General features: G+C 38.8%; 1 protein-coding gene and 1 long non-coding RNA gene across 2 annotated transcripts in view; one reads left to right on the top strand and one right to left on the bottom strand.

Moving 5' to 3' along the window:
• LOC139127398 (flavin-containing monooxygenase 5-like) overlaps positions 1-21,746 on the top strand; it is a 147,742-nt gene that overhangs the window by 39,908 nt on the left and 86,088 nt on the right. The gene's annotated exons all lie outside the window — the stretch shown is intronic.
• On the bottom strand, positions 1,320-20,674 carry LOC139127372 (uncharacterized). Its single transcript, XR_011550982.1, has 4 exons — positions 20,497-20,674; positions 5,999-6,461; positions 1,592-2,745; positions 1,320-1,505 (listed from the first exon to the last, which is right to left on the bottom strand). It is a non-coding gene; the product is annotated as an uncharacterized lncRNA (long non-coding RNA).

The following is a 21,746-nucleotide window of genomic DNA, read 5'->3' as shown; positions in this document are numbered from 1 at the left end:
CAATTTCCCGATATTATCCAGCAGTAAAGTTATGTTATTCAGTAATTGCATGTGCTGTGAATTCATCGGTAATATGTATGCATTGAGTACAACAATTAGTGCTTTGATTGGATTGATGACAAAGTTTACTGTCAATATAGACCTGTCTCAATTTGCAGGTAGTGTCTTTGTTGTAAATAGCACGTGGTTTAAAAATCCACGAATAACTTAATAGAATTGAAGAATGCTTATAATAATAAGCATTGTTAAATCTTATTTGATGTCGATCTAATGTTAGTTAATTCTATAGACCAATATTGACCACAATCTCAATAATTCAAAGACCACAGAAACTACTTTTCATTTTATCACAGAATTTATCAGGGAATCCCCGGACAATCAGTCAATCGGCAAAGTTTATAAAGCGCCAAAATCTAAAAACAGTGTTTAGCTCCATGACACTCTATGGCTAGACAACACTGTATTCTCTATGCCAACATTGATTGTGTGGATTTTGTTTTAATAAATCAGTGTGCAAGGGCTCAGGTGAGTGAAAGAGGGCAGAACGATGCATTTGTCATGAATAATCTTAGGATTCTTTAGGGTTGATATCGGAATAAGGAGAATTTCGCTTTAATTTGTTTATAAATATGCTCTCTTGCCCTACCTTTCTTTATATACGTTGGTAGTTGGTCGACAATCAATTGAGTTGTGTTTGTAGCTTTTGTAGAGCTAGTAATAAATGCAGTGAAAACGACATCGAGTCTCGTCGTATTTCATGACATATAAGCAAGGAAAACACACAGGTCGGGTATACACACATTATTTCCTTAGTTTATAATCAGCTAAAAATGGATATGGGAGATCATAAACTCTCCACTTGCATTTTACTAATTTTTTTAAACTTACGTCATTAAGTCATTGTTGTAAAGGCCTTTTAAGGCCGGTCTCACCTCGTAAACTCTGTTATTATTACATATGTACCACAGACTACTGATCTGTTGGCAGCGAAATAAAGTTGGTATTTTCACAGACAGAGTTACCATAGTCCCTCTATTATTGGCATTTTCACAAAAACCGTGAAACTTTTCTAAGTATTTTAGCTTTCGATTGAGCTAACTATCACTATTATTAAATATTTTACTAATTTATCGTTTCGAAAACAGGTCACGTGCCATTAAATAATGTTTACATATAATTATATCAATTATGCAAATTAGTTATTATCCCGTACTACTTTCTATTGGTACATATTGTCGCCGGCTCCTAAACAACAATAAATACTGAAGTGGATTGTGCATCTGTGGAAGAAAATACTTATTACGATTGGTAGAACTGTATTTATTTCGAACATTTGGAATCAGAATGTTATTATAGAAGTGAAACTAATATCTCACCACGGACGGAACAAAAAACTGTGACGATGGAAGCGGTACCCGCGAAAGCTACGATAAGCCGTCGACATCTGCAAGATTAGCTGCGGTCTCGACCGAAGACGTCAAAGCTCTCATCATGTTACAAAATAACTATAAAACACCGTTTGAAAACGCGTCGCGAAGTTGCTGTTTTCATTGACTGGCTTCGGACAACAAAAACGGGAACGCGTAGACACGAAAGTATTTCTACCAGTCGAGCTTTACCCACGACTGTGACGTAAATCTTGCCAGGTGTCAGCGTAGGGAAACATAGCGACGAAGAGTATAAGCTAGATTCGATATCCATTTACCATAAATCAATCGCCAACGAAGATCAACAACGGAAAATGAATAAAATTGAATGGGGTTGATAACAAATTCAACGCATGACCAAGCACATAAGGTATCAATGTATATGATATCTCATTGTGCGATGTTATTAATTGCTATGAAAATAGCTTCAATAACAATAAGTATATTTTAAATACACAGTAGCTGAAACAAAGTAATGCTGATAAGTAAGATCCTTCATCAAAGACATAATACGACATTGTCAATTAACTTTCTTTTGAGTGATTGTGAATGTGAAAACGAAAATCGGGATTGGGATTCTGTAGGGTTGATATCTGGACTGACTGCTTTTTAGAAATGGGAATAATTAGAGAGCCTTTCAAAATATCGAGAAATTTAAACCTTTTCTTTGATTAAACTGTCGAAAAAAATATTTATCGGAATATCTAGTTCGTTTGTACATTTCCTCCTGATTCCACATGTATAACTTGCTAGGTGTTGGTACAAAGCAATAAGTCTCCTTTCCTAACACTATCAATACCAACAAGAAGGGAAAACTAGTCGTCAATTGTGGTTGGTACATGTGGGAATATAATCTAAATCGTACCCTCATGTGTTCTACTTGAAAAACGGAATCCAACACTTCCATTTATACGGAATAGTTATTGAAAAATTTCTGTAATTCGAGAGAGGGTAATGGTATTTTAGTAAACGTTCAGGGTTATTTGGGATTCTGGCTTTCATTCCAAGGAAATCTATCATCTTCGTCGGTACAATCCAAGAGCTTGGAAAATAATATCTTTTCTCGTGGAGTTTGTCTACAAATATCTGTGTATTTAATTTTTCTTTTCTTAGCTTCCTCCGCATCATCTTCATCGGTTTTCCGTTGTACTCTCCATCATGCAGTTCCCATTCATAGAGATCGATAACAAGGTTTCCATACCAAGCATACACATGGTTAGAATCGATCCCCTTTTCCGACAGACGTTTCGTGAATTCGCCGAGGTTGTAGGTGCCCCCTTCGGGTGTAATTCGGCTGATGTCAGCATCTCCATCATGTCTGTAAGATGAAATGACAGCGTATGTTTAGACAAGTTGTAGTACATTGTGTTTTTATATTGGGGAAACACATATTCGAGTTACCGTGACTTGCAACGCCCTTCGCAAAGATAATAACGTGTCTGTCACCGACATTCGGCGAAGGAACGAGTTGAACACGTATGGAGCGATTCGCCCCCAGTTGCTGCACCCAGTTGCCAGGAAATAAAATGGTGACGAGCGACGCATTCCCCGTCTCCCAAGGCTGTGTACTATCATCCGTTCTTTTCTCTGTTTATACAAATGAATTAAGATGTAATAACGTCATTCTCACTCTCATAAAATTTGCTGATGACATGGCCTTAGTTGCACGACTCAAAGACGAATACTCTCTCAGTCGTTATCTTCTATTCATAGATTATTTGAAGTCTTGGTTTGACCAAAGCTTTCTTGAATTAAATGTCGGTAAAACTAAAGAACTTTGTATCATGGGAGCACAGAAGCAAGTTCCGGACTAATTTCTTCGACCGATAAATATAGATGGAAAACAAATTGAAAGTGTGTCTCTTTTCAAATATCTTGGTACAATTTTAGATTCGAAATGTCGTTTTAGAGACAACATTGAATTTATTTGTAAAAAAGCACAGCAGCGCTTATACCTCCTCAGGAAACTGAGAGGCTTTAATGTCAGTAAGAATATTTTAGTAACTGTGTATCGTTCGCATGTTGAGAGCACTTTAACGTTTAATATTGTATCCTGGTACGGGAACCTCTCAGTCAAGGACAAAATGAGATTAACACAAGTCTTCAATCTGGCAGGAAAGGTTGTTGGTATAAAACAACGGCAACTTTCAGTAATATATTACCAAATTTTGAAGAGGAAAGCCATTCAGCTCCATCAGGATCAAACACACCCACTCAGCACAGAATTTAATATCCTCCCGTCAGGTCGACGACTTAAGGTATCTTTAGCGCGTAAAAACTTGTACAAAAAGTCTTTGATACCTTCAGCTTTGGCAGTTTTAAACTCAGAATTTTATACGTAATTTATTGTTTTCCCCCATGACTGTGTATATATGTGTGTGTGTGTTTATTGTAAGTCAGGAGCTTTGTGGTGCCGAAAGAAAATTTTCCACTTTGTTGATGTGCGTGTTTCATTAATGGACAATAAAGTAATTTGAATCGAATTGAATTGAATTTATTTTAGCAGGTAAAGTTGAATGTATTGCCCTTTCTAGTTTTCTGTACTCCGATAATTCTCTAAAATTCCAACGCATAGTGAAGTAAACATAGAGGTACCCCTTTCCAGTATCAATGAATTATATGGTTTAAATCTTAGGTGCGAAATTGTTTAATTGATAGGCCTTTATTTTCTGACATTTAGGTTAAGGCCACGACGGCTTATTTCAGGCGCTAATTCAAAGTGCATGGAAACAAACCTTTGGATGTTCGAAAGGGGATCTGGTTGTAAGCAGACTTCAATGAAAGTAAAGCGGCCACAGAATGCTAGACAAAATTCGCCCGTCAATACCAAAGGAAAAAGACATGTCCTCCCTTTCCACGATTTGGCAGACGCTGGAGTAGGTGCGTTCAGGGACTCCTACGCTACCGCAAAAGACATTCACTGTACACGTAGCGCCAGTAAATATTCTCGCTATAATATACCATACTGCAGAAGCTATATGTTAATTCAATGTTTTGTCGATGCTCAAAATGTTACCACTTGCTAGACAGTATTATTTTGGGGTTTATTTTAGCATTGCCAATTTACAGCTCGGCACACGTACTCTCTGGTTGCTGACGACAGTGAACACAATCAGACAAACTGTCAAAATCACTGATATCAATAGCTATTGATTTCCATTATGTGTTTTTATGATCACCTCTTTCCCCCGAAATTCTTTAGTACCAACTATATTTTAATCTACGCCATAACGTCAACCGGCAGCCTAAATAACACACAAGTAGAGTCAAATACTACCGACCGTGTTTCTCTACTTATAACGTCAGAAGTGGGGTTATACGGAAATTCTACAAACCTTATTACAGTTTGGAATCACTAGGTTCTTGACATATTGTAATACAAATATATGTTCAGTTTATGCATACAGTTCTTTTATCTCAACTGTGGACCCTGTGATCTACACAGCTTTCAAGAATGAAAGCTCACAATAACACACGAAGCCCAACGCAGGCATTATTAGTAGAAAAAGGGTTTGAATTTAATGTAGTATTGCGGGTTTTGGTCAAAAATAGATTTTTTTGCAGAGAGTAATCAATTTTCACTGATATGATAACCCAAAAGTAAAATATTAGTTGGGTTCACCTAAAAGCATGGAAGCAGTTGTAAGTTAGGCGAGAAAAAAGTATAAATTTAGGAAATTTATTCAAAAAGGGCAAAACAAAACAAAACAAAACAAAACGAATTTCTGGCTTCTTTTTTCTTCCGTTTCATTATTCAAAAAATTCCACTCCGCTTTTACTGGATCAATTTTTGTGATATTTTCACATTTTGTGTTTTTATATTAAAATGACGTTTTTGGGGCAAGGAAGCTATTACATTTTGAATAAGAGTAATTTCAATTCTGCTTATCATGACTTTAATCACTTTAATAACAGTCTTTCAACTCATTCCATTCAAGCATAAAAATTATGGTGCAAAACAAAACTGTAGTTTTTCACTACATATACGATAATTCAAATGAGATATAGTAGATAAAGTAGATAAATTTTTGACTGATATTAACTATCATCAATATCAAAATTGAGGTCTTTTATTCAAAATATGTTCCCCTTCATCATTCGATTAAACTATTGCTACCTTCGACTCTCTGCTTTTCAGAAAATATGCAGTTTGAGGGGGTTTACATGTCATCTTTGATAATAAATTTTGCTTGGGAAAAGTGAGCTGGTTAGGTGGGACACCACCTTAAGAGAGCCAATGGTCATGTATGACCAAGCCTCTGTGGTTGTGTATATTGCTTCAAACTCGAAACGTTTCAAAATAAAATGACCGCCTGGCTGCAAGCCTTGTTGGATTGTATCTCAAAGCAAAGTGCAAAGGTAGACTATTGAACCTTGTCAACTTTTGTCGTCCACGTTATGCATATGTATTATGTGTCGTGTAAAACGTTATGGTGTCGACTACGTTAAGTTCGGCATCGGCCTTCATCATAGGTACAGTTTTGTGGATAGGCTGTGAACACGACATAAATCGTTTATCAACGCCCTAGAGCAACAAACTTCAGTCCCTCTAACATTACTTTGAAAATTACCTCAAAATATCTCCTGTTTTTACTGCTCCCAATAGCGTCCCGAAATCTAACCAGTAGGTGACGTTCATATCCTCATAAACAGTTATTACATTGCGAATCATGTAGCGTAAGTCATCAAGTTCTTGAACGGATAAATAACAAGGCTGGTTGTATGTGGCGGTCAGATGTGGCAGGATCTTGAAGTGCAGAACTGCAAATGTAGCAAACATGAATCCAACTGATATTATAGCAGCTTTCCTCCATGAACATATACGAGCGACGGAGTGTGGGACTTTCCTCATATCACGCCCTAAAAACATCTTGTCTTCTAGCACTACAGGGTATCACTATATTGTACAGATGTTGACAAGCTAATAGCTTTTAACGTCTCACAAATCCGCGGGCGTTCTTTCCTTTGTAATCGGCCTGTGAACAAAAGAAAATACACATCATCATTGTCATCTTTGATATATTAAGACAGTATCTTGAGTGAATGTCAAAATTGCTTGTCAAAATTGCAAATTAAAATAACGTAGTTCACATCTCCGTTCTCACACTAAAATAATAAAGTCTTCCTCAGTATTAGATGACCCGTCTGTCAAAGCATGCCTTGATGCTTTACACAACGAATATGTTGTAGTTCCTGCAGACAAAGCTTCAAACAACATTATCTTTGTCTGTAGGAATTATTATATCCAGTGTATAATAGATGAATTAAATCTTCATTCAGATAAGAGTAATACAACCTATACTCTTTCCTCCCTTTCTGATGAAGATACATTTTCAAACCATTCATCTGTGCTCAGTGAATTTGGCATTCCTTTGAAAGAGAAGGACAAAACACTTCTTATGTTGTATTGGATACCTAAACTGCACAAGAACCCTTACAAACATCGGTTTATTGCAGAATCAAGCAAATGCACTACTAAACATATGTCACAATTATTGACTATAATTTTAACATCCATCAAAAATGGTCTTTTTCGATATTGTGACAAAGTGTATGAAACGAGTGGGCACGGATATTAAAAAATTCAAAGGAATTGTTGCTTGATTTAAGAGTCAAGAAAAACAAGTACAGGTCAATCCGAACAATTGACTTTTCCACACAATACACCACAATTCCCCACGATAAACTTAAAACAAGGCTGTCATCTCTTGTTAATCAAGCTTTCCTGCATAAAATGGCAGTGGAAGGTACCAATACATTACCATCAAACATGGGTCAGGTTATTTCAGTAACAACATGGATGCCAAGCACAAATACACAGATGAAGAAATTATTAAAATGCTTGATTTCTTAATCGACAACATATTTGTTAAGTTTGGTGGTGTGACCTTTCAACAATCTATCGGCATACCAACTGGTACAAATTGTGCACCACTTCTTGCTGACTTATTTCTCTATTCATATGAAGCAGAGTTCCTACAATCTCTCTACAAAGCAGGGTCTAAAAAACTTGCAAAGCGTTTTAACAACACACACAGATATATTGATTATCTGATTAGTCTAAATAATTCAGATATATCAAATTACTTACATCATATATACCCTGATGAATTGGAAATCAAAGAAACAACTAAGAGTAGGAACTCAGCGTTATGTGTTGATCTGTTCCTGCAAGTGGGTACTAATTGGCTACACACTAAGCTGTATGACAAAAGGGATGATTTTGATTTTGAAATCATAAATTATCCCCAATTATCAAATAACATTCCATCTGCACCTGCTTACGGTGTGTATGTGTCTCAACTTCTCAGATGTTGTAGGGCTTATGATTCCTACGCGAATTTTCAAGTTAGACACAGCTTATTAGTATCAATACTAGTGAGACAGGGATATACATCCAAAAGACTCTTGAGGACTTTCAAAAAGTTCTACGGTCGATATGATAACATTGTGGCCAAATATGACACCTCGGTCACTCAAATGATCAGCGACAGCATTCCCGGCTTTAACTTATAACAGTGATTCATAGACTGTATCACTTCATACAATATTTTGACAATTTTGGGACCAATCCTGACGGGTGTAGCATGCTAGCAGGGTACGCTTACCCATTCCGGACACCTGGTACCACCACTAACTATCAGTGGTTCAGGATGGTCCTACTTAAGGTAAAGGGCGACGAATTCGGACGCGCACACGCTTAAGAACATTTCTGCGCAGATTTAACTCCAGCCTGCCGCAAATGGGTTATTTTGTAGCTCATGTATTTAACATCACCTGTCATTGCTGAAATTGCGCTTTTACCTAATTCTTTGACCCAGTCTCTTAGAAATACATGTGACCTTTAACCTTGCCATATTTTGACCCCCTAGGAAGCTGGTTCTTATTCAATATGGGCGCAAAATTAACATTTCTCTCCCATTTACATGGCGCATATTACCCATTCACATGGAGATATTGTAAAAAGTAGCATGGTGACACCTTTTTATTAAAAGTGTAAACTAAATGGTATTATGTCAGGATTTTATTCGCCGATTTTGGTCAAAATGACACCATTCAAAGCGACAGGAAGAAAGTTCGAAAATGATGTAGTGATATAATTTCGATATCGTCATTTTGTAATCGATACTTATGTTAAAATGTCTTTACAAACCTCATGAAAACTATACATTCGATAGATATTGATCTTAATTCTTGGTATTTATTAAAATTAACTCATTTGCTAAGCGTTTTATAATTGCTTTCTTTAGTTTACGTGAATTATATCATTTTATTTATTTCTAACGACGCCATTTTAACGTCCGTTTCCATGGAAACGAGCGTGGTGACCCCATTTTCTATTTCATTTTTGCACTTGCACAACTTCCAAGAATATTTGTGCAAAGTTTCAAGAAAGTGACACCACAACCTAATTTTGACGTAATTCGTAGTACCTCACCTTAAATTTGTAAATCTCAAATGTCCCATGGACCTGGTAATGTATTACCTTGAATGAAAATGATTATTTGACCAATTTAATTTCATATTTCAACAGTGCATGTACATACCACAGTGTGGTATTACAAAATGGCTTATTTATGCCTCTGAGCATATTTATCCTCAGTCCCTTTTTCATTAAGTGATTAATTATTGAGATATTGACATGTAGAAACTAAACCCAATAATCAAATATTTTTAAGAAACTATAGCATAAGTAATCCGTATCCGAAGTGGTTTCAATCATAAATTCTGTTTGACATGGCATGCTTCTTGTGAGACGTCTGTGTATTTATTTTTCAGAGCGACAAATTCTTAAGAGTAGGTGACACGAACACCCTTAAAAAAACGCTTAACTTTTTGAAAACTACGTGGCAGTGGTTCACATGATTATAAGAAGTTACAAAAAAGGAATTTTATCTCCTACTAATGTTCATACTGCGCCACCGTTGAGGTAAAGAGGTCATTCCTTTTTCCCCAAGACAGTCCCAAAGCAAGACTGCCATTATGGCAGGTCGACCTCATCTGAACTTAATTGTCACCAAAATTGTGGCTTACTTGATGTATTTCACCATTATTACTTTATCGCAGGTATAAGTAGGTTAGTTATTGTAACTTCAAGATCGCACGTTTTGTGCTATCTTTCTTTGTTATCACTTTGTGGCCTTCATAATATATTTCACAGGTACATTTTTTCATTACTCTGTCACCCATTTGGTGACCAATTTCACGCACAGAGACATGAGTTTGGTATTTCTTATTTTCGCCAGTGTGTGGCCTGCTGGGGCATTGCATCGCTACCAGCGATGTAAGACCTGTAATGGGCTGCAAATTCCGGATCCGAACAAGTGCACAGTAGAACGGAAACTGTTCAGTAATTTAACTTCACAAAAGTGAATCTGGTTAAGAAACACAATACGTATCAATAAAGAACGTATCGGAGAATACTTTAAATTGCAAAAATAAAAAGAATGGTGTCCATTTGCACATGAGCACAAAGAGCTTACACAACTTAAAAAAAAAACATGACAAATTTTACAAAAGAACTTCTGGCAGCATTTTTACAAAATTTCTCAACGTACGCTGATTACTCGACATGTTTATCCTGCTGTCATAAGTGTCCTCGAACTAGATCAGGACTATTCAAAACTTCAGTGTTGGGTCACAGACAAGGACATAGTCTGTGGTTTCATCGGTGGTTCTTGAGTAGTAGTGAACTGTCTGTATGCGTCTGCAGCACATCAATGTTATTACAACACTGCGTTTTTCAATACCTTAAGACCAGTGTATTTAAAATGCATCCAGATTGGCTACTGCAAAGCGCGAGATTTAAAACGGATAATGGCAGTTGGTTAAATGTAGAGCGGTGGCTATCAGCAAAAGGCAGGATAACGTTGAAAAATCTCCACATGTCTCGTTAAATATGTTGGGAATATAACTCTGCATGCCGTCCTCAGAAACCAAGGGCGGTGGTATTGCCATGGAGAGCAACGGAGGCCTGCAGCACATTGATAAGTCTGTCGAATTCATGATTTGATAATGGGGTAAGGGAAAGCGCTTGTTAAGTCTCTCGGACGTAGGATAAGCACGTTTGGGCTTCGGTCACAACATGCAGTTCACACGGTAACAGAATATAAATTATTAGGTGACAAAAATTTCACCGCGTCGATTGATGCAATAATCGTCACGAACGAACTTGGCGACAAAAGTGCAGTTACGCCTCGAGTCCGGGAGCACAGTTTCATTGCAGTTTATCTATTAATTGGGTGCAAAGAAAAAAATAAACATGAAAGAAATTGTGGGCTAACTGAATATTTGTCTCACATCATCGTGACATTTTCGTTGAAGCGACGTTTTTTGACATAAATGTTAAACTTGGCTTTTAATTATCCATCAAGTCAGCGAATGTACAAGCTGTAGGTCGACATCGGTACCATTGGCCAGTTTAATAGCCACGGAAATGTATTGGTCTGTACGGAGAATATCCCTTAAACATCAAGTTTCAAAACGCATCAATCCGTCTGTTGTCATTAAATATTCAAGGTTTTAGTGTTAACTGAAAGATACGAGTACTGAAAAGTAGCAACATTATGTGGTGGTCTTTAACTATATATATATACATAGATAGCTGACAAAGTCTTTGCAAATGTGACACAGTTAAGTCAAAGACAAATTCCAATAGATGTGCCTGCATGTATGTACATATATTGGACTTGTCCAGTTCATGTTCAAGTTAAAGATGACACGGCCGTGAAAAAATCCTGGTCAATTCAACCTGATAACTTTGCGACGTGACAAATATACTTTTCCTTATCAGCCGACAATTATCCAAATAATCCGGGAAATAACCTGAAGACGTCATTCTTGGTGCACAAAGAAGATGTGGAAGTTGAAAAGAAGCCATTCAGTGTGGTAGGCAGCCTTCAGTGACAGGCGAGCTAGTCCAAAATGGGAGTTAGTCAAAAATGCGAGTTCGGAACTTAAAAAAATGCGACTACGAGTCCAAAATGGTATCTAGTCAAAATGGGAGTTAGTCCAAAATTGGAGTTCTAAAGTTAAAAATGCGACCGGTACGAGTTCAAAATAGGAGTCTGCAAGTTGAAAAGGCGACTGCTAGGAGTGAAAAACAGGAGTTTGAATTTTCTTATTTTTCGAAGATGAAAATATGTCGCCATTTAGTGGATATACGTTTCCTAACGGTGGGGTGACTATTGACCACAATGCCGGTATTTCGTACGGTTTCGGTATATAAAGAATATCGTGTCAATAGTTATGTCAGCAATTAGGCATGGCATACCGCAAGATTTGAAACCAATGAGTAGCACTTCCCTATTATCGTAGCTAACGTGCTTTGAGTCATTAAAATAATGATGTTACATATTGCCTTGTCTGTAATATTGACTGCAGATTTGGTGTCAGATGGTGCAAAAGATACATACAATTGACCGTGCAAGGACGCACACATATGCAAGAGTGAACCAACACCTACAATAGTCTAGTACTGCTTCCTTCAGTTCATAGCCTCAACGCCCGAAAAATGTCCAAAGTTACGACAATTCTAACACTTATGACGTATCTTAGAAAAGCTACACGCCGAAGTCAATTCTGACACGGCAGGTCCAGAGACTGTGACATTGTGCTCCTGGATGGTGAAACTCATAAGTATGATGTTTGAATTTGAACAAAAAGGTTTGACAGAGTGGAAGAGAGTTATGTAAAACAGGCAGGCGAATACAAACTCCCAGGGGAATAATTTCGACACGTTTTCGTGCTTCATGAATCCATGAATAACCATTTAATGCTGCTCCAAAATAGGCGACATTTTGGTCATATGACGTATGCAAAAGTGATCGAACATCAGTGTGATCCAAAATTATTGGTTAAAAAACTCCGCTTGGGCTAAACAAATAATCTCGTTGACGTGAAAAATATGGTATAATTCTGGACAACCAATAACAGAGATTCAAAAAGGCCATATTGTGACCTATTCCCTATCATACATCACCCAAAAGCACCTCAAATTGGTAGCTTGATTTTTCATGCAAAAAGCACAGCAGGTATACAATGAAACGTAGATTGGGGCCATCGATGTTGATTTATTGAATACATTATTGTTCAATTTGTGACGAAAATCAGTCTACGAAGTGTATAGTGGCAATTTGGTTTCCTAACTACCAATCTTTCTACAAACAGGGACCTTCGCCATATATCGAGCCACAAACGGCAGTTATCTAAGTTATCTCTGAGTATCTGTTGTGTAGTTTCATCTTGTGCTAAGTTTTATTGACCAAGGTATATAAATTACCCCGACACATCTTCCAGTACCATATATAGACAGTAGAAATTTGCTTCTACAGTCAATGGTCCCAATAGGTAGATCAGACACTGCAGCAAATCAGCGTGACCCGTTGGTTTGAAAAGCAGCGTTTTAGGGTTTGGAACTTTTCTCGGTTTTACGATTAGGGAAGGTCTTGGAAGTTTTAGATCTCGAAAGAAAACGGTGTATTATGAAGTAATTTTTCGGTAGGTAGTGACGGGCAATGTACAGTAACCATGGACCTAAAAGCGTGCACGTTTTTACTTGCATGTTTAAAGTCAGAGGTCGCCGAGGTGTGAAAGAATCGAAGTAGGTGTAAAAGCCCGTTTTTCTCGAGGGTCTAAGAAAAGTCAGAGGTCAGGGAAACCTTGGAGAAAGAAATTCTCACACCTTAGTGAGCAGTCACTGCACGTGATTTCATATAAGCTATATCAGAGTCAACCGATCAGAGTAGTTTGTCACCAAAGAGTACACGACTAGACAGTCGTTGCGTTGGTGTCAGACATTGTTCAGCGTACAGTGTTACTATTCCTGTCAGCAAAGCACAAGAAGCAGCACTCGCAGCCTTTTTCAGTTACAGTGACTGCGAGTTGAATGAAAGTTCTATCAGTGTACCAAACACACTCTTCTGGGAGACATCTCTGCTGTCGAGTGTCGTCATTACTTATGTTTATTATGCAATACGTGTAAAGGCAAAACCGGATTGGCATCGGACAGTAGGACGGATAGTATACGGGCATTCAAACGCACCCGAACAGAACGGCTACTTTCATGGCAACTGGACTGTCTAAATCTGTGTCATGTATTTACGATTTATCGCTTTTAAATTGTCAATTTTGTTCATGTATGTGTCTTGTGGTACGTGTGCCGTTGCTTTTATTATGTTACCAATGCAATCTGTGTACCGCTTTTTGTTGTTGAACTAACAGTAAAGAGACGTAATTAGTTAGAATGTATTGACTTAGCAAAGTGTTATATTTGCTTGGCAAGCATTCAGGACTTTTCACAATCCACATGACTCCTCATAATTGACAGGTAATGACAGCAGTTTGAATTTGAGTTTGTGGAAAAGGCAGCACGTACGGCAAGAAACTAAATCCTTCGCTGGACATACCCTCAGTCGGGGGACCTGTTTGTTGTCATGCAGGTCATCGCACAGATCCCAGTGGTAAAGTATATGGCCCATTGACGGCCTGCCCCGTGACAAAGAAAACTGCGACTAGAAAGAAACTTGCCACAATATGCTTGTATCGCCTAAATCAAAGACTGCTTCAGGGCTCTCATTTTTGTCACAGGGGCGGTCCTCCATTAGTCTCGCATGCCAGACCTCGAAACCTGTGTGCGGCACGAGCGGCGAAGCCGCGAGCAGCGAGTAACCGCAGGTTACGAGGTCTGGCTAGAAACCGACGTGCTATATATACTGTCCAATAGAATGCTTCGAAAATCGGCTGGATGAAAGAGTACATCTGTTGTTTATTCATGAATGTAGGTGGAGCGTCTAAAAATAGCTTCTGAATTTGACTGAATGATTGTGTCATTCATCCAGAAATGTTTCATTCGAAGTAAACTGCCTTACGTTGACCTCAGACAGTACGGCTTCATGAAATCACGGTTACGCTATCCCCAGTAACCATGATGAAAAAAATCTGCAAAAATGATCTATGCCGTTGAAGAAAGTGGTGATGGACAGCCTGAAACAAAAGCAGGAGGTAGCCATGATAGATTATCTGGAAGGAGACGACGTTTCCGTGAATTTGCCGACAAGATATGGCCTTGCTTCATTGCTTGCGATTGCATTTTGTTGATCGTTGACATCCTCTATGGAGCTTGCTTTTTCATTTTGCTCCGTTCAAACGAAGCTCAGATTTTGGCCCCATTCAACTGCTGATGTGCTGATGGTAAATGGCCTCACAAATAAATTCTCGCCTTTGATTTTTGCTTAAGTGTTTTTTCGGTGCAGATATGTGAAACGTGGTGGACAAGTACAGTGAAAATGTGTATATGGCCGTCTGTATGCGGTGGTCCAAAGTTATACTTATTAGCATAGGAAAGACAGCCCACTTTTGACGTCATCACATTCCTGAGCAGTTGGTTCTTGCCAGACCTCGTAACCTGCGGTTACTCGCTGCTCGCGGCTTCGCCGCTCGCGTCGCATGCACGTTCGAGGTCTGGCATGCGAGACTAGTCCTCCATGTGCCTATAAATCAAACTTAGAAAGCAATCGTGGGCCATCAGAGTCTTGAAGCCTTTCAAGGCTAGCCTTTTGCTGTCTAGATTCATTGCCACGCTCTGTTGCTGAGGTGACCTGGATGTCCCACTACCAGCTTCGTTCTATCCGCTAAGCTTAATTCTGTGAATTCCAGATATTTGTTGTATCGTTGGCCGTAATGCAAGAATACCGTTTGGCAATGCTTCTTGTAATGAGTAGCAGCGTCCAAGGTGCTCCCTCAAATCGACTCTTGAAGATCTAAAGTTTACATAAATGTGAATTTTTATCGAACCATTTTGTTCCTGGCGAAAGTTCAGCCAATACCTTATCATACCACACCAATTTTGAATTTACTTATTTAGGAATTTGTTTTACAGTCGAGGCACGGCGCATGATAGTGCTTGGCCACTACTTTGTAGAAATACAGCAGTTGAACGCAGAGTCCTTGTACTGCAGTTTGCTTATTTTCTGGATTTGGCTCGCCAAATAAGTTGGTGCTAGTCCGTAGAGTGCCTCGTAGGTAGAATGAAAAATGTTGACTGGTATTCTAGACTGTACTGGCAACCAATAAAGCTTTCTTCAAATAGGTGTAATATGTTTATGTTTCTTGATATGGGTCCATGACTCTTTAGCGGTATTCTGTGCATGTTGAAGCGGTTTGATATGGTCGTATGCTAAGCCATATACAGGTGCATTGCTTAGACTTGGATCAAGTTTGTGATTTGTGAATGCCACAGTATGGTGAACGCGATGACTTGTGTTCTGTTTTCATATGAAACGTGTGAGTGGGCTGAATGCCATGAGGGGAGTGTACGCGTGATACAGGGGAGTTTCACCCAGAATCATGAATCCGACAGAAACTATTAAAATCACTGCTGCGCAGACTCAAAGGTAACGCGTTCGACTCTCGCTAGGAAAACCTGACCTGGGCTGTCAAATTCCAAATAGGTTTTTATGAAATAGAAGAGACACAAGAGAAACTGGTGCTAATATTTGTAATTTTAAAAATTCACAAATTTAAATCAAGTCTATGCATTGACATAATCGGGGTTGGATGAACTTGTATTTGTCAAGTGTCATTATCATAATACAATGGGGCAGAAAGATATTGTCGACTAGGCAATATAGTCCTTGCACTCTAGCTACATACACGTCGTTGCCCTGGTGCCGTACTTTAAGAATGTCGACATTTTAATGATCAAAGTAACTACAGCTGCATAAAAAACCGTGATGTAATTTCTTATTCTCTTTTTGGTCAGAAACAAGACTTCCCTTTTTTGTTGGTGAGAGATACGACAAAAGTGTCAGAGGTGATATGTCCATTTTTCGAATATGAAAACTGGTTGCCATTTAGTGGAAGTATGTTTCTTACAGGTGAGGTGGCTATTGATATTTCGTGCTGTTTCGGTAAATAAAAAATACCGTGCCAATAATAATGACAGCAATTTGGCGTTGCATACGGCAAAATCTGAAACAATGGGAAGCACTTCCCTTTTGTCGTCGTTTTATTTACCTATTTTGAGTCATCCAGAAATTGTTGTTACATACTGCCTTTTCTATAATATTGACTGAGATTTGCTCTCAGAAGGTGTAAAAGATACATACAATTGACCGTGCATGAACGCACACATACATACACAAGAGTTAACACACCTACAATAGTCTGGTACTGCTTCTTTCAGTTCATAGCCTCAGCGCCGGGAAAATATCTAAAGTTACGTCAATTCTGACACGTTTGACGTATTTTAGAAAATGGTCAACAGCTACATACCCGCCGAAGTCAACTCTGACGCTACAGGTCCAGAGACTGTGACATTGTACTCCTCAATGGTAAAACTAATAAGCGTGATGTTTATCAAATTTGAACAGAAAGTTTTGGCAGAGTGAAAGAGAGTTCTGCAAAAGAGGCACGCGAATTACTAAAAGCAGAATAGTGTCGACACGTTTTCGTGCTTCATTAATCCATGAATATCCATTTGATGCTGCTCCAAAAATGGGCGACATTTCGGTAGTATCACGCATGCAAAAGTGATTGAACACTTCACCAAGAGGGACAGGCAAACTACGTGACCCACTGCTGTCCGTGGGATTCAACTTGAAAATTATGAGTTTAAATTTCCGCTCCGGCTAAACAAATAATCTCGTTAACGTTTAAACATGGTATAAATTATCTATCTTTACTTCTAAGTTTCATCTGCAAAACAAATTCGCCATTTTTATAATGTTAAACTTATCATGACGCACTAAAATAAAGGTCATCATGCAAATTCTGTTGTAAAGCTTCAGTACTCGGCTCACAAAATTACCAAAACTGTACAATTTACAGAATTGTTTTGGCTAAAATTACCTGTCCTTTTGAGCAGATCGTAAAGCAGAGTCCGCGCGTGGGGTTTTCAGAGTTTTCATTCTCACATCTGAATGAGGACTCAATGGACGTTATTTCATCTAGTTATACCAGAGTCAATCGATCAGGGCATTTTGTCACCAAAGAGTAGACGACTCGAAAATCCGTTGCGTTGGTTTCTGACATCAATCAGCGTACAGTGTTAGTCTTCGTGTCAGCAAAAAACGAGAAGCAGTACTCGCAGCCTTTTTCAGTTACAGTGACTGCGAGTTGAATGTAGTCAGTAGAGGGGAGTTCTACCAATGCATATAAAGGTGCTGTGTATTTTGAGATACATCACTGCTGTCTAGTGTCGGCATTATTTATGTTTACCTAGCAATACCTACTTAGGCAAAACCGGATAGGCATCGGTCAGTAGGGCGGGTAGTATACGAGCATTCAAACGTACCCAAACAGGACGGCTATTTTCAGGGCAACTGAACTGTCTAAATCTGTGTCATGTATTTACGATTTATCGCTTTTAAATTGTCAACTTTTGTTCATGTCTGTGACTTGTGGTACTTATACCATTGCTCTAACTACGTTACCAATGTAATCTGTGTACCATTATTCTTTGGTGTGTACTAGTAGTAAAGAGACGTAATAGTTAGAACGTATTGACTTAGCAAAGTGTTATATTTGCTTTGCAAACGTTCAGGAATTTTCACAACTCACTTGACTCCTCATAATTGACAGGTAATGACAGCAGTTTGAATTTGTAACAGCTGCCACAGTGCCTTGTTTCTTTCGACCTGGAGATTGACGTTTAGTAATTACTTGCGTCATAACGAGCAAAATCCTCCATTTTTAGACAACAAAATAGTGCCGTGGATATTCATGAGTGCATCAAGTACGATAATTTGTCGAAAAGGTAATCTGTTAAGCACAACAGTGTCATTTTGCCGAGCTCCCATACACGCTGTTCACCCTTGTCACTCAAATTACGTATTTGACCCGCTCAATTGAGATTGGGTCCGGAGAAAAGGCAGCACGAACGGCAAGAAACTAAATCCTTCACTGTGCATACTCTCTGTCGGGGATCCAGTCTGTTGGCATGCAGGCCATCGCACGGATCCTAGTGGTAAAGTACATGACCCATTGACGATCAGCCCCCGTGACATAGAAAACTGCGAATAGAAAGAAACTTGCCTCGATATTCTTGTATCACCTGGTTCAAAGACTGCTTAAAGGCCGAGCCTCCCTTTAAAAGGGCGCCAACCTATGGCGGCGTTCATTGTGTAAGTAGACACCAAGCAGGTAACATGGGGGCACACGCTCCAGAAAATGCCCCTTTTCAGTTTTTATCTGACCGCAAAAACACTGACAGACTGCCAAGCGGTCAGCACGAAGCTGCTGCCGATCGAACTCAGTGGTTATATTCAAATTCTAACGTGACTGGAAGACGTTTTTTAAGGAAATTCGAGTGTGGTGCTGGGGAATAAATGACCGTTGGCAATTTGAACCGACCGTCAATCAAACGATTATATAAGCTCTGTTTGCAGGATTAGCAAAAGGTGACAAAAGATTGAAATCAGTTTGTGTAATTAATGTTATAGAAATCAAACATCGTACTGGCCAGTGTTGACTTGGAGGAGAACTCCACTATGCGAGAACCAGGGATTGAAAAGTGCGGCTTTAAGGGCTCTCATTTTTTTTATCGGGTCACAGGGGACTGTCCTCCCTGTGCCTATAAATCAAACTTAGAAAGCAATCGTGGGCCATCGGAGTCTTGAGGCCTTTTGAGACAAGCCTTTTGCTGTCTACATTTACTGCCACGCTCTGTTGCTGAGGTGACTACCAGCTTCGTTCTATCCGCTGAGCTAAATTCTGTGAAGTCCAGAGATTTTTTTTTTAGTTGGCCATAATGCAAGAATACCGTTTGTTAATGCTTTTTGTAATTGATAAACAGTGTCCAAGGTGCTCACTCAAATCGACTCATGAAAATCTACAGTTAACATACATGTTAATTTTTAACGAATCATTTTGCAGCCGGCCAAAAGTTCAAATAATACCATACCATACCATACCATACCATACCAATTTACCATACCATACCATAACCATACCATACCATACCAATACCATACCATACCATACCATACCATACCAATTTGGGATTCACTAATTGTGAAAACCTGTACCCTGTATATTGATGCAACAAATATTATTTTAATAAATCTCTTTTCATTGGCACAACAGACAACAAACTTTGATACACTGCTAGAGACGTGTCGGTGGTAATGCTAACCAAAGAGTAGGTAATCTTCTTGCCGCTGGAAACATGTCAATGGGCCATTACTATACTGGTTACAATAATGAAAACCTAAAGAAGGATTTTCAATTAATTTCGATTACTGAACGTTCCAAATCATTACAAAAGCTTGTATGAAGCACAGCGGGAAACAAGCATGACAAAACTCACTTTCCAGTTGATACGCTTTTCCGGATCGTATTCAAGAATCACCGCGCGAACGTGTCTTTACCTTATAGTTGACAAATAAATTATCCCGGCCAACAGAATAGGCGATAAAACACACGATTACTCTGATAAGCCTCTCCTTGTCAAGGACAAACGGTGACTGTATGTGCTTAAATTACCGTGACTGCATTCAGTTTTAAACCAAGAGGTATACGTAGGGCGACCTCAGCATTTCTGTTGCTGTGCAGGTATGAAAGGCCGTAGTAAACAAGTCACATTCATTGAAAAAAGAGACCCGCGCGCCTGACTCGAATTTTAAAATCTGACAATTTGTTTGAAACCACAAGGTTCAGGTTTATGCAGTAAGCGCAAAAGTTGGGCCCAGGAAACAGCCAAAGTTCAATGTCTTACCGTTGCGTCTTCTCAAACGGACCGAGACTACAAAGTAAGACAAGGTCGAGTAGCATAAAAAAAAAGATAATGAACGGTAACCACAACAAGGCAGGTAAATGGGTTGAAAACACTGGCTAAGGTAGCATGCGCCTCGGACATGAAAGACTTGAGTTTTTCCTAAAATTACCTCAAGGAATCTTTCAACTTTATTCTGTCAAAATCACGAATAAAAATTGAGACTGATCGTGTAAATTTTGGTACTAGAGAAACAAATTGCTCAAGATTTTTACCGAAATCTGAAATTAAAAATGGCCGCCACGACCATGTTAACTCTATGGAGAAAAATAAACTTTTTTTCGACTTCCGAAAAACTCACCTGGCCCAGAGGTCGTAACACCAGCACTTTCTCTCACTTCAGTCAGTATTTCGTAACTGGTTGCGAACACTGCGTTATAGTTTTACTTTTGCACAAACGCGCAGCAGATATACCCGATGTCGACGCCTATAGTTCTTGTAAAGAAACGCTACTGCGTGTTACGTTAGTGATAGTGGTCCCTTACAGAGTCATGGGCGTTGTGGGCGATGTCAAAGGTGTTGATGTCAGACACTTTCTCATTGTACCAAAGGTAATAAGTCAGGCTGCAGTTTGTTAGTGAAGCGGATTTTGTTCCCCTATTTATTGTGCTGGTCGCTGACGTAAACATAGGGGATTGGTATCTTCACCATTTTGGACGCTTACCAGAATTACCGCTGTTTTAGTTTTTATTCACAAAAATCTTCCTTGTATAGAGACGTTGCCCATAAAACACAATTTTATGTATTGTATTCTCCAATGAAAGCCTATGTATGTCACCTTTTTGAATTAGCAATGCTATTATTCTTCTACAGCTTTCCAAACCATTCAACATAAGTCTTACGAAAAAAATCAGGGGCGTGTCCCGCGAACATCTATTAGTTAGCGCACTTCTCTTTGATTTGAATAATATAGCATTCAACCCTCGACAGAATGGTTCTATTTTCTCCAATCTTATCGAGTCAAAGAGAGTGGGGTCATTCCATACATTAATTGCATGATAACAAAACAGGGGTGCGTCTGTGTTTAGGGAGCGTTGCCGCCATGTGAATACAGCATTTTATGGAAAGTGACTTATAATGTTGTGCTACTGGTTAATTTGCTGTATGGCTTAGTATGTATACCTAACATATTGATGAGAAGGCCCATAACTAAATCATAATAATAAACCTTACGGTTTGTTGTTCTCCAAGCCCGCTTCACCCTTTATTCAATGCGATATATTATGGTTCTATTGTTGTTTGAAATCTATAAAGTTGCCGATCCCAAATATTTTGATGTATAGACTCATTCTAAATACGAGGTGCTTTACCATCGAATGAAACAGCGAACAAGTTATAATAGCAATGTTTCACTAAAGACGAACGCGAACGAACGGTTCGTCGTATTTCCAAGCATACCATTGGCCAAGCTTTCGTCGCGTTTACGTGTCTCGTCGCAAATTTTGTAACAGGATTGGGTGGTACCCTAATTAATTAGTAATCGTCAGTTCTGTTCGTCGCCCTTCGTCTCATTATGATATTCTTTGTCTCATTATAATATTCGGTAC

The sequence above is a fragment of the Ptychodera flava genome, unplaced genomic scaffold (assembly GCF_041260155.1).
Source record: "Ptychodera flava strain L36383 unplaced genomic scaffold, AS_Pfla_20210202 Scaffold_31__1_contigs__length_3010019_pilon, whole genome shotgun sequence".
NCBI lineage: Eukaryota > Metazoa > Hemichordata > Enteropneusta > Ptychoderidae > Ptychodera > Ptychodera flava.
This window is presented reverse-complemented; position numbering and strand designations above follow the sequence as displayed.